The 13,385-nt window shown below is 37.7% G+C and overlaps 1 protein-coding gene across 4 annotated transcripts in view; it reads left to right on the plus strand.

The window, feature by feature from the left end:
• The window catches only part of rnf44 (ring finger protein 44), a 170,706-nt gene that overhangs the window by 84,306 nt on the left and 73,015 nt on the right, over positions 1–13,385 (plus strand). For 2 of the 4 annotated variants that reach the window (XM_039776482.1, XM_039776485.1), the window contains exon 2: positions 8,866–8,932. The gene's annotated coding sequence lies outside the window, so the exon portion shown is untranslated. Of the gene's footprint in view, positions 1–1,298; positions 1,742–8,865; positions 8,933–9,068; positions 9,228–13,385 lie in introns of those variants that run through there. The other 2 variants (XM_039776484.1, XM_039776483.1) reach the window with 2 other exon arrangements.

Raw genomic sequence — 13,385 nt, forward strand, 5'->3', positions numbered from 1 at the left:
ACCATCAAATTCTACATCGTAAATCAGTATTCTAATATCAAATACTGCAAAAATGCCATACTTTAATTTAGCCATAGATAAAGCCAGAACTTTTGGGAAAAAATACATAAAACAGGTCCTACTTTTTAAAGGTTTTTGACAATGTTTCATTAAACCAAGCTTACTTTGAACTGATGGTAGCAGCAATTTATTTCGATCCACTAAGCCAGGTCTGGTTATGTGTTTGGCAACAAGCTGTAGCCTTTTTCTAGCTGGCCATTCCTTCTGAACCAAATGTAAATTCTTGGGTCTGCTGTCTCGCTTACAGAGGAAATATTGGAATTTTGCATGCACCATTGCTGACCCAATAAAATACACAGATCTTTCAGGTCCCCACATATAAACAGTGCCCATTGTAGTTTATTATTATTATTATTATTTTAGAATATTTTCAGAAGGATTCATTCAAATGTACAGAATGAGCAACAAATACTGATGCATATTTATTACCATTAAGAAGAAGCACTTCTTTTAGGCTGCTATGAGTCTCCATGCATTGTAATCACCAAGTCTCTGCATTAGGCCACAGTTAAACCAAGGATTCCTCTTTCTTGAAATAATTTCGATACCAAGAGAAAGTCGTGTCTGGATGTAGTAAGTTTTTTTTTTTTATTATTTTAATCTTTTTACCTAGTGGCATCAAATGCTGCTACGACTTATCACTGTGTTCAATTCCAGATATACTCAGACCTTATTATCAAATATCATAACTATTTTGCTTTAAACGTAAATTTTGATATTAGAAATTTTTCAAATTAAATGATCTTTAAAATTAAAATATTGATATTGAATTATAGAGAGTTAAACTATAATTGACGACTACAAATATGTTTTGTTAAGAAGTGTTTTGCCGTGTCCCTCAAAAATACAATATGTGTCTGAAGCATGCGATGTCATTTAGGTGCTCTAGTAATAGTCGGTGATTACTACTTTTCTAAAAGCAGAGCAGTTCCTATTCCAGTTTTGAATGTTTTAAAGCTTTCCCGGTAGAGTTCAGCTGTTGGCAGTTTTACCACGGTACGAGTTATTTCGTTTTGGTTCTGAACTGTAATTACAGTTTAATTCTGGGACTCGGATCGGATGGCTTCTGCCGTATTGTTCCACTGTTAATCGCGGGTGTTAAGTAAAACTGTACTTGTAGGCGTGCCTCAGCTTTTAGTGTATAATGTATTATTAGTATTGCTTCCCACTGTGCTGAAGACGCGTGTGGAGGGCGGGGCTACGACGCGCACGCGCTTCCTCGCGCATTCTCCTAGCTGCGACGGAGACAAGGCGCACGCGGATTGAAATGGAAGGAATTGTAAAACGCTGTTTAATTCGAGTGGCGACCGATTCTTAAAGAAATAGTGGCTAACAAAATCGAAACTCGACTTATTTTTGTGTTGCTTGAACCAACTTGTACGGGAAGCGTCGAGCTCGTTGCGTGACAGCGACAAAAATCGGAAAAGTGTCAAAAACAAAGAAGCAGGAAGGTCCGCGGGCGCTGGCTCTTCCCCTCTGCTGTGCTTCCAGCGCTTCACAAGCTGCAGACTGTCCAGCGTGCATAATTTGCTAGTCGGACAAAGCTCTTGTACTCGCCTGGCGCGTGTCGAAACTTCAGTCCCATTTTGCAAGGCAAAAAACAGAAGACTTAGATACAAATCCGAGTCTTGAGGACTTGATCTGTGCATCAAGCGGGCTTCCCCTATTATTTCCGATTAAGGTGAGTTTTGAATCTTTTACATCTATTAAAGATAAGTCAAGCCGTAGTTTGGGTGTCGGTCGTGCACAACCTCAATTTGTAGCACAGCTTTACTGTTTTATTTGCTCTTGATCGCAACTTGCAATATACGTGAACCTAACATGCATTGTCCCTGGATGCACACTTTCGGGCCTCGCGTGTACCTACCTGAGTAGGTAAGCCGACACTTCATATTATATAGCTCAATAGAGAACTAGATCAGTATTCGCAGTTTATTTTGTAACGGTGCCCATTTTATTTCCGTGAGTATTAAATACATTTGCATTGTGGGGGCCATACAGTCGTTCACACGTTGTGAGGTAAGTCCTTTCTTTTATTATCCTAATTAACGTTTATTATCACGTCTCACTCATTAAACCAAGGCAGACGTGCTGGTGTTGGGCACTGACACGATTGTGCTGAAATCATGTTTAATTTGTGGAAGGAAGCTCGTCTTTGTGCCATTTCCTTTGTTGTTGCTTTGTTTCTATCCGAGCACATGGCTTGCCAGGGTTGTCTGTTTCTTAAAGGGGCAGCATACTTTTTTTTCTTTTCTTCCGAACGTGCTTGGACATGGCTCGCAGTGTGGAGCAACTTGATGTAAAACGGCTATGAAGTGTACATTTTATTTATTTATTTACTTTATTTAGGTGAATCTACTAATTGTTTTTTAATTTCGTACCATTGGTTTTCAACTAAGCGCTTTTATTGCGGTAATAAACCCAAGCTTCGTTCTGTTTGTAGACTGATTTAGAAGGCGCGGGAGCGGAGGTTCAGAATCTGATAATCCGTAAAAAAAAGACCCAGATTTTATTTGATGTGGGGACGCCGTCCAGTGCTTTATATCTTACATTCGGGGACATTTGCAATGTAAATAAGGTAGCATTGTCAGCGGATTTTGACGTCACCGTTGGTAGTTGCTGTTCCCTTTATTAGGGTCCTGTTATGGGTAAGGCTACGGTTGGCTTTCCGCGCAAGATGCTAATCCGTGTCAGCCTACATGGTCAGTTTTTTCAAACCTCTTTCGGGAGACTCCAAAAATTACTTATCTTCGATGTTTTGGGCGGTACTTTTTATCTTATCAAAACATCCAGTCCATTAGTTTCTTTTGGTTACCTTATTGCTAAGTTATCCTTGATCACAATATGTTAGCTATTGTTGAAACTATGCCAGTCCTGTGTACTTCTAAACTTTTACTGTTGTTTAAAAACATTATAAATGTATTAAATAATATTTCACAATATTAAAGACTTGCCTTTATAAAGTGTTCTATAATTGACTTCTGTGTGAATGTTGACACCTTGTTTATTGTAGGTTCTTACTTTGTACTTTCTGCTACCAATCTAGGTTATAAAATGGGTGGATGAACGTATGGTTGATTATTTCACCCACAGTTAAGAGTAGCTTTTTTAACTACATGACTCAGTAGTTTGTATAAGCTTCCCACAATTATTGGCAGTTTCTTTTCATTTTGATTGGAAGTGGAATTTTATATTTTCACTTTATTGGAAAGTCAGTGAGGCTATTGAAAACATGGATTTAGTGTCCATGGGGAATGCTTTTAACTTTGATGGGATTTTGTTTATTTGGCACGTTCATGTCGATTTTCCTGTAATTTGGTGACTGGAGTTGCACACTACAATTTAAACGTGGAAGATTTTGAGTCTAATTTAATTTGATTGAGTTCAGAACTGTTTTTATACTCTGTTTTATTGGTCTTGTTGACTGCTCCTCTGTGCCATCTAGGTGGAAAGAATGTGTTTATTTGGTCAAGTCCAATTGTATTTGTCATATATAAAAAATATGCATACAGCACAATATACAGTAAAATACGTAGTTGCTGAACTTCAAGACTCAGAATTTAAGCGAAATGTAAAGGACCATACCAATAATATGACTTTATAAATATCAGTAAAAACGAGTGCAATAGTATGCATTAGATAGAATAACAAAATTATGCTAAATAATAACTTAACAAAGGACGTAATAAATAACAATTTAAGAATTCAGTTTGTTTTTTTCTGGGTTTAATCTTTTGGATTAATGTTCTAATAATAAATCGTGTCAATTACTGTTGCCAAGTTTACCTGTTTTAGATTTTTTTTATTGTTTTTGTTATATTAGTATTTTCATGTCTGAATTTATTTATCACAATGAGTCACATGACAAGTCCTTGTCTATGAATATTATTAGTCACTAGGAGTCAAATTTTGTCCTTACAGTAGTTGTAAATTTTAATAAGCAATTTATTAAATGAAAAACATCCATTGAATAAAACATTTTGCTAGTAATATTCAGCTGACAGTTTGCTGTAACAACTAATTTGCCACTGCATATTAAAGTATATGAATGGTGCAGGTTGAAGAAGTATAATTAATGCAGGTCTAAGGCCAGATAACATTTGCTGACTCAGTTGTATTCCAAATATATAGATTTTAGAAATGTGACAATTCATGAGTTACCTGTTAAAACAGGTCTGTCTCCCAGTGGAAAAGTACTTCCTATAAATGAATAAATGGATGGTGTATGTTTCAGTTGCAACAGAAGTTGTATATCGTTCATGATTATTTTTTTTGTTTTTGTGCTTGTCTGATAAGTAGTAGTAAATTGGGATTTGACCTGATCCTGATCAATATCTACAACTGTGCATGAGTTGATTGGCCTCATGGTTTATGACCACTGTAAGATATCTAGATGTTTAGATAAATTGGAATGGCCATGTTGATCACATCTTTCATAGACCCCAAGCTAAAACTCCCATACTCCAATAGAATCCACCCTTGTTACACTAATGGAAAATCACCCACACCCAACCCATCCAGACTTTTTGTTTTCTTCTTCCTGGCATTACTAAGTTTTTGCAGTTTATTCAGTGCCTTATTTCTAGACAATGTGCAGCTTTACCTATGTTGAAGTTGCAACCTGCAAACTTGTAACAGGTGAAAGATGTAGTGCAGTGGATCCCTCCAACCTTTTCCATGCCCCACTCTCCTAGAAAATGTTTGGTTTATGTTTGCACCTTTTACAAAAGTAATATCACATTTGAAGATTAAGAAGTCAAAATTCTAATTTTTGATTCACAAATTGAACCACATACTGCAGGTGAACAAATTGAAAAAAATAAGCTTTTATCTTGGTGCATAAAATTTAAATATAAATTGAGTAATTTACCTTTATAAATCTCAATCTTGTAAATGTGTTCACCGTTAAGTTTAGATACTTGATTGACGATCCGGGAGATGGGGTATCCCGCGAGGCATCAAGTGTCGCGAGGAAATGACATAAGGGCAACAGTTGAGGGTTGTGGGGTATTGGAGACCCCCGTGAAACAGCGTGGTGCTTTTACACCACTAAACAATGAAACACAGTCAGCAAGCTTCCATCCTAATACCCCCCACCCCCAGATAACACCTACACTGCAGTTCAAAAACAGATGCACCACACAGTTAAAATTGCTGTGCTGATGCAGGAGAAATAGGCTGAGTGTAAGCAGCAGCTGTTGCGTCCAATTCAGTCTGCCTTGCACCCACTCAACCCACCACCGTTAAACCCCACAAGGTCCTTGCCAAAAGTCAAAGAAGAAAATTTTCAAAAAAATTAAACCTTGAAGTCAGTGAGGTTTCATGATCAGGGCTTGCACAGAAATCAGTATTAGACCTCAACCTTCAATTCACCATTGCAAGGTCCAAATTCCATTCTCTTACAAAAAAAAGAGTTATTTGTCTTTAGGAATGCTTCATCAGCACCAAGGATCCCACGAGAACGCACATACCTGAGGCTCATTCACAGGTGAAAATTGCACCCTCAATGCTTTATTCTTTTCATATTACAGAACCAGAGCACTATGCGACCCTTCAGTTCCACCATGAGGGGTAAACGTTAACACTATACAAGATTATAGGCTGTTATACCTGCCTTGCACTCTCCACCTTGCATTTTTTTTTTTAAAGATTTTTTATTGCTCTTAATATTGTTGTTATCAGTATGCTGCTGCTGGAGTATGTGAATTTCCACATGGGGATTAATAAAGTGTCTGTCTATCTATCTGTCTGTCTGTCTATATAATAAATGGTCTACAAATGATGGCACACTACAAGAAACAGATTGCACCACAGTAACATTAGACAACTCTCATCAATCAATTTTGGCAGATCATGACAAAGCCTTCCTTGTTGTCACTCCCCTGGAAATGCTATCTTGCACCCCTGGGGGTGTGTACACCCAAGATTGGGAAGCCCTAATGCAGTGGCACATGTACACTCAATAAAGAGCGTGGTTTTTATTCCCAACTTCCAGGTTTTCTTGTATTTTTGACAGTCATTGTTTAAAGATAATGAAATGAAAACTGAAAAAAATGGATAACGCAAAGGTTTAATTACACATGCAGAAGTGGTGCAGTGCGTTTGGTATGTAGCCCACTAGTGAACTTGAGAAAGTTGTTCAACTTCAAAATAACGTTTTAACTAGATTTTCATATGCTTTAAGAGTTTTGCATTCATAAATAGACAGTTCCTTTAGAATCCTTGACATAACTAAAAAATTTGGGCCTTCTAAATTAGTTTGATCTTTGCAGCCATTTTACCTACCACATTTTGTGCTCTTTTTTAACAGTAAAACAATTTGTTTTTCTGTAAAATTGTGGGGAAGATACTAGTTCCCTCAATACAGCTAGTTGGGGGTCTACACACTGAGTGTAGTGAAGAAATGACAAAAGGGCAACAGTTGAGGGCAACTTCTTAAGCCCCTGTGATTTTCATGATCACACCTGTCAGAACATAGTAAAATCTACTTTCTGATTTTTGATATCTTTCCAGGCCTGCAGGTGGCAAAATTCTGTCTATAAATTGTATGTGCCTGATACGGAATCAGAGATCAATTTGGCTGGTAGAAAATAAAAAGCCCAGTATGGAAGATTTTTGACTGCAATATTGAAGGAATTCGTTGTAAGCACATTGTCTTGGAGCGAGATATGTTGTGTGGTATAGACATTTAAAGTACAATTCACCTAAATTTCATTACAAATTGGCCCAATAAAAATATAAAACGTGCCAACAATCAGTGCACATTTGTTCAGCACAAATGGCATGGAATTATATTTTAAAATATAATAAAAATGTATAAAATTGTTCATATTCAGTATCTGGTTTTGATTATGCTTGTTTTCATCAGACAGAAACAAAACCAGATAGTAAACCATGTAGTGTAGTAAGCTTCCACTAACATATCCAAATCCATCAAGTCTACAGTCCTGTCTGATTGTGACGCAAAATTAAACTCCATAGTAGCTCTTTAACCATGCCATATATATATATATATATATATATATATATTTTTTTTTTTTCTTTTCTATAATTTGCTTGAACATTCCAGTTGGTTATGCAACTTCTCTCATTGCGCTAACTATAGTTCGCTTGTGGCACCGATTTATTAGTGCAAATCAAAGACTGAGGCTTCGGGCCAAGGAGAAGGGGAGGTGGGACCTCAGGAGTAGGAAGCCTGGCAGGGCCATCCTCACTCGCACACCAGCCTCCGTTCGAATTAGTCTGCCTCTCACCATGTGTTGGAGTGTACCTTACCTCCGCTTAGTTAGAGATACTTGTTTGTTCAGGAAACATTAATATCTAGAGATTTTTAAGGAGTAACCTTAGGCGTTTTTGAGAGAGAGATCACAGCTGCATGTGTTTTAGATGGTAGCTGCTAATTGCAAGAGATATTATGACCTCGTGTTCTTATCCCCATGCTGGGGATGTTCTCCCGTCAGAGCTGAACATGATCAGATACAGTGGCAACGTTTGACATTGGAGCATGCCTACCTTCCACTTAGCCAGAGATACCTTGCTGACTTTTTACATTTTTGGCAAAGAGATCACAGCTACATTCTCACCGCTGATAGCAAAACCAAAAAATATTGTATATGAATGGTATGAGGCCCTCAGATATGAAAAGCTATCCATATAAATTCTCAGTTCAAATTACATTTTTTAAAATTTGTCTTACTGATTTTTAAAGTTTGTCCCATTTCACTACTACACAGGAAGAGCTGCGGAGAACAGCTGGTAATTACTAAAACTAATAGATATAAAAATAAAATAGAAATATTTTTGTGAAATAAAAACTAAACTAAAACTAACAATACACAATGAAGGAAAACTAAAACTAAACTGAATTTTCAAGTAAGGTCAGAAAAAATATATAGAAATAAAAACTAATATAAAAAGGCAAAACTATAATAACCTTGGCTTGCACGCTCCTCATTTCTCACTACAAAAGACGTGTGTGAATGGAGCAGTCCATTCTGCTCGTACTGATCCACAGCCACGGGAGATGGTGGGAATCGTATGGAAGATGTAAAACATTATAGAAGTGTGAGTTGCACTTGGTGAGATGGTGCATGCATGCACTTTTATGTTTTTTCGGTACTTTCATGCACAAACTCAGTTATGTGGTACGTGCACCTTGTTCATTCACACAACAAGTTATCATACATTTGCCTGAGACAGATTCTGGCCTGTCCAGCTCAGTTTGTGTCACAGCTGCACTCGAATACATGTCCATGTCGGACAAGATGCAACCTGTCCTGGCCCACTAAGCTGACCCTCTGCAAGTTCACCGATATAGTAAAACAGCTAGGGAGTCTTCGGGTTGTTTTTTGTCCCAAAGACCATGCACGGCTAGTTTAACCCTGGAGAAAAGTACAGATGTCTGTTTTTTTGCAGCAGTACAACTTCTTCAAATCAAATGAACTTGTCAGTGCCAATCTGGCTTGGCACCTTTTCTATCTAAGAATCTAAATTTTGTTTTGAGTTTTCAGCCATAGTGACAGAAATTAAGCAAGATTTCACAGAAGAAAAAAAGTGGCTAAACATTGTACCAACTGTTTTGACTATGCAGTTCGGAGTATTGGTTTGATCATAGAAAACCCACTATTGATGTCACAGTGCTTGTGTTGCTTGTGAATGTTTACCATAGTTGTTACTGTAGAAATTTTTGTTCCATTTATTACTGTTAGACTTGTGTATAAAATATCACAAACTTGTGTAACAGCTGGACTGCTATTTTTATTTTTTTCAATATTCTTGACACCTCTGGATTTCTTTCTTTTGCAGGTCATGAGTGGAAACTAATTGTGGATATTTTGACTATTAGAAGTTATGGGAAAAATGAACTTTTAAGGTATGGAACTTTTTAACAAAATCTTTGAAACTACAATAGTACACAATCATTTATTTAATAGTTTACATTTTTTCAGAGAACGTGTGCAAATGTATATATGCATGTATATACATTAAGCTTTATATATATTTTACAGGGTGCTTGCAGTAATCGAAATAGTGAGGAAAGTATGGAATATTCAGTGATGGATTTCCAGACTTAGAATGTGTGAAAAATTGGATTACATTTTTAAGAAGTATGGGAATCTTACTGTCAAAGTAATTTGGATGACATCAAATTTATGTTCAGAAAACTGGTATGTACACAACTTCAGCTTTCAGTTACAGTGTGGCCAACAAGTCAAGTGACTATTTGGATCAAATTACATACTAACAAGTCAGCACACAAAAAATATGTTTTAAAAAATGTTATTCTGTTAAATAAACTTTTTCATTTTATTTATTTGGTTTCTAAGGCTTTGGTGCAATTTAGTCCTCATTATCAACTTGCTGTATGCTACTGAGCAAGTTATTTGACCTGTTAATGCTGGTGTCTGTTAAAATAAAGGATTGAGAGGTCATTTAAGCAGGTCAGGGTATTGTAGGACTAGTGTGGTTGGGAAGTTTTAATCAAATGATTGGGTTTAAACTATGAATTTTATCACAGGGTTATTTTTAAACTGGATAAACTGTGTAAACTTAAAGCCATAAACATTAGTCCAGTTTGCATGAGAACCAACCTTCATCAAATGTGTTTTTAAATATAAACCTTTTTCTAAACCTGAGTAAATGAACCATTTATTGCTCCAAAAAAGTGTTTGTCATATTCCGTCCTGGTGAGTAGTCAGTGGTAGAATTTTGTTCCGAGAACGGGAGCCCCAATATGATAGGTGTTACCCAGCAGTTAATGAACGTAGGGCATGGCTGTAGGTGTTCGGACAGCATTGACATAGGTTATGTGACATAATGTCCCACCATTTTTTGGTTGTTGTGTTAAAAATTACATGCTAATTAAGGTAATAGAAGCCGAATTTATCCTCCTTCTGACTATTGCATCTGCCATTCCGTACTGAAAATTTTAAAAGAATGGACGCTTTTTTCTGTGTGTTACGTAGGCCAATGGTTGGTTATTTTTGAATTATTTAGGCATCCTGTCTACTATAGACTAACAAAAAAATCAGTTAAATCAATGACAGTTAAATGTATTTTGGACATTACAAGAGCATAGTAAAATCCTGTAGTGTTAAAATTTCAATAGTGATTCATTGCTAGCATGTGGAAATAAACTCTTGCTGCATTGCAAAATACAGTAGACACCTCTTGCATGAGGGTTATGTTATTTACCATCCTATATAGCATAAATTTGTGTACAGTAATCCCTCGCTATATCGCGCTTTGACTTTCGCGGTTTCACTCTATCGCGGATTTTATATGAAAGCATAACTAAATATATAACGCGGATTTTTCGTTGCTTCGCGGGTTCTGCGGACAATGTGTCTTTTTACTTCTTGTACATGCTTCCTCAGTTGGTTTGCCCAGTTGATTTCATACAAGGGACGCTATTGGCGGATGACTGAGAAGCTAACCAATCAGAGCACGCAGTTAAGTTCCTGCTTGCTGAATGCAGTGTTAACCAGGAAGTCTCGTCTCGCTCATTCAGCATCAACGTGTTTTCGCTGTGAAAGAGTTGTCCTCTTTTGTGTTTATCTTTGTGCATAGTCAAGCCCTTCATTATGGCTCCAAAACGATCTGCTACTGCTTCAGGGGCCGTGCCCAAGCGCAAACGGAAGATGTTAACGATTGCCGAAAAGGTAAACGTTTTGGATTTGTTGAAGGCTACGATTCTTTTTATTTAAAAAGTAGGAAAGGAATATAAGATCTACGGCCGCAGTGTCCTTTTAACCGGGTGCAAAACAAGTTGTAAGTGGATGTAATAAGGCAGTAGACTGGATGGAATCTGCTTTAGGGATTTGGATTGAAGACTGCCAGAAGAAGAACAACGGCAGTGCTACACAATCGCCTGAAGCGGCTCCTTTAAGGGCTGTAGCGCTCTCCTTTGTTGTGCAGTAAAATAAAACTCATTGTTATCGGAGAAGTCATCGTGTCATTGTTGGTGAGTAACCATAATTAATTTTCTACTTACAGTACTTGTACATACGCGCGTTTAGTGTCACTGTACACACACATTTACTGTATACTATTTTTGTTGCATTGTACGTATTTATTGCTGGTGGCATGTCTATTGTAATGGCTGTAACATGTGATATCGGAGACACTCAATATCTTTAAAATAATATTTAGGTTTTATTGTATATAAACAGTGTGTTTATATACATAATTCCAATGAATCTTACCTAATATCTAAGAGAATACAAAGGGATTATGCTGTATAACTCTGCGGGGAATATTTATAATCAGTGTGGGAGAGTTTATAACGGCTTAAAATGTATAAAAATAACCATAGAAACATATGGTTTCTACTTCGCGGATTTTCACCTTTCGCGGGGGGGTCTGGAACGCAACCCCCGCGATCGAGGAGGGATTACTGTATAGTGAAATGTCCTTAGACATCCACTTATGTTTTCCCTAAAATAACAGCACGCATTTTTTAAACTTGTACCTACTAGTATGTACATCTATACTAATAAAAGGCAAAGCCCTCACTGACTCACTCACTCACTCACTCATCACTAATTCTCCAACTTCCCATGCAGGTAGAAGGCTGAAATTTGGCAGGCTTATTCCTTACAGCTTAGCTTAAAGTTTATCAGGTTTCATTTCGAAATTCTACACGTAACGGTCATAACGGTCGACATGTTGAACCTTCCTATTTATGACCTCATCTTCACGAAATTTGGTAGGCGGCTTCCCTGCGCTAACCGAAACCAATGTACGTACTTACTTCGGTGTTGTGACGCCACTGTCGACTGCCATATTGAACTTTCCAACGTCACTAATTCTCTAACTTCCTGTGTAGGTAGAAGGCTGACCCCATCTTCAAGAAATTTGGTTGGCGGCTTACCTGCACTAACCGAAACCGATGTATGTACTTATTTTGGTGGTATGACGCCACTGTCGGCCACCATATTGAACTTTTCAACGGTCTTTGTTACTTATGGGCCCATCTTCAAGAAATTTGGTACGCAGGTTCCCAACGCTAACTGAATCCTACTTACGTACATATACATGTCCATAGCCTGCAGCTCGGTCACCGTGTGAGGCGGCGTTGGGTCCCCCATCCCAATGCTTCCCACGTTGTTGGCTGCCTGCCTATATAAGGCCGTTCGTCGCTCCGGTCTCTACATTCCCTTCCTTGCTTCGCCATGGGATTCACGTCTCCCTGCTGATAACTACAGCCTTTTTATTTAATCCACGGCTTCTCCGCTGTTTTATTGTTCGTTTATTACGATTATAGTTATTGTGTAGGTATTTTAGACTTACTTTACATTGTTCAGGTACCCATTTCCTTTATCATTCCAACCGTACCCCGATTAACATGTCTATCAAGGTGATCACCATGGCACCTGCCTTTTCCATTCTCTTTGTTACATATTGCACGGTCATATCAGGCTCACTCTTGAACATTGTGTCTTAGGTATTGAATGACTGGGACAGGTTCAAGATGTGGACTGATGACGGTACAGGAGATAATTATATTACAAAGGAGCATTATAAGAGTGAAATGCTTAAGCTCTTCACCTATGGTTCTGCATGTGAGTTGATAACTGCCGCTGAATTGTTCGGTTGTCGCTTTCAAGTGTACTGAAATGGCCAAATATTTTACAGCTTTCGACAACCTCCAGTGCCTCTTAAACATCTTAGATTGACAGGTGACGATTTCAGTAGTGGACACTTTGATGTTTATGAATGTTTAAGCTGTCAAAAGCTGAATTTGAAGTTATCGATGAAACCGGTTGTATGCTTACAACGCTTGACAGATGCCAAATGTCACTTCAACACAAGTCCTGCAAATACTGTCGTAATTGAAACAAACCATGAAACTCAAACCGATTATGACAGCAGCAATCCAAGCTGTGAGATTTAAGACAAGATTACTTTTCACATGGCCAACTGTACGTTGCATGCTCAAGAGTAAGCTCAGCGCACAGCTTGGTCATATTACAACCGGAGGGCTGAACTGACGATGTGGTATACAAAGAGATCCTTAACAAATAATTATTGGTATATTTTCCCTCAGTTTAAAAAGGTTTAATTTTCTTCTTAATAAAAATTTTAGGGCAGTACTTAGCCACTGCGAAGCACGGGTATTTTGCTAGTTATGCATATACAGCAGTCATTTAACATAAAACGTCCTGTGCACAATATCATCATTTTGCAGGTGACTTTGACTGTGTACAGCTGACACAGATACAGCACCTTGATTCAGTACAGTGCAGCCAGATTTAGAACAGAGCATTATTTTTGTTTTACAAATATGACAGTTTAGCCAGCTGATGCCTGAACATGAAAAGATA

This window comes from Polypterus senegalus, chromosome 13 (genome assembly GCF_016835505.1).
Source record: "Polypterus senegalus isolate Bchr_013 chromosome 13, ASM1683550v1, whole genome shotgun sequence".
Lineage (NCBI taxonomy): Eukaryota > Metazoa > Chordata > Cladistia > Polypteriformes > Polypteridae > Polypterus > Polypterus senegalus.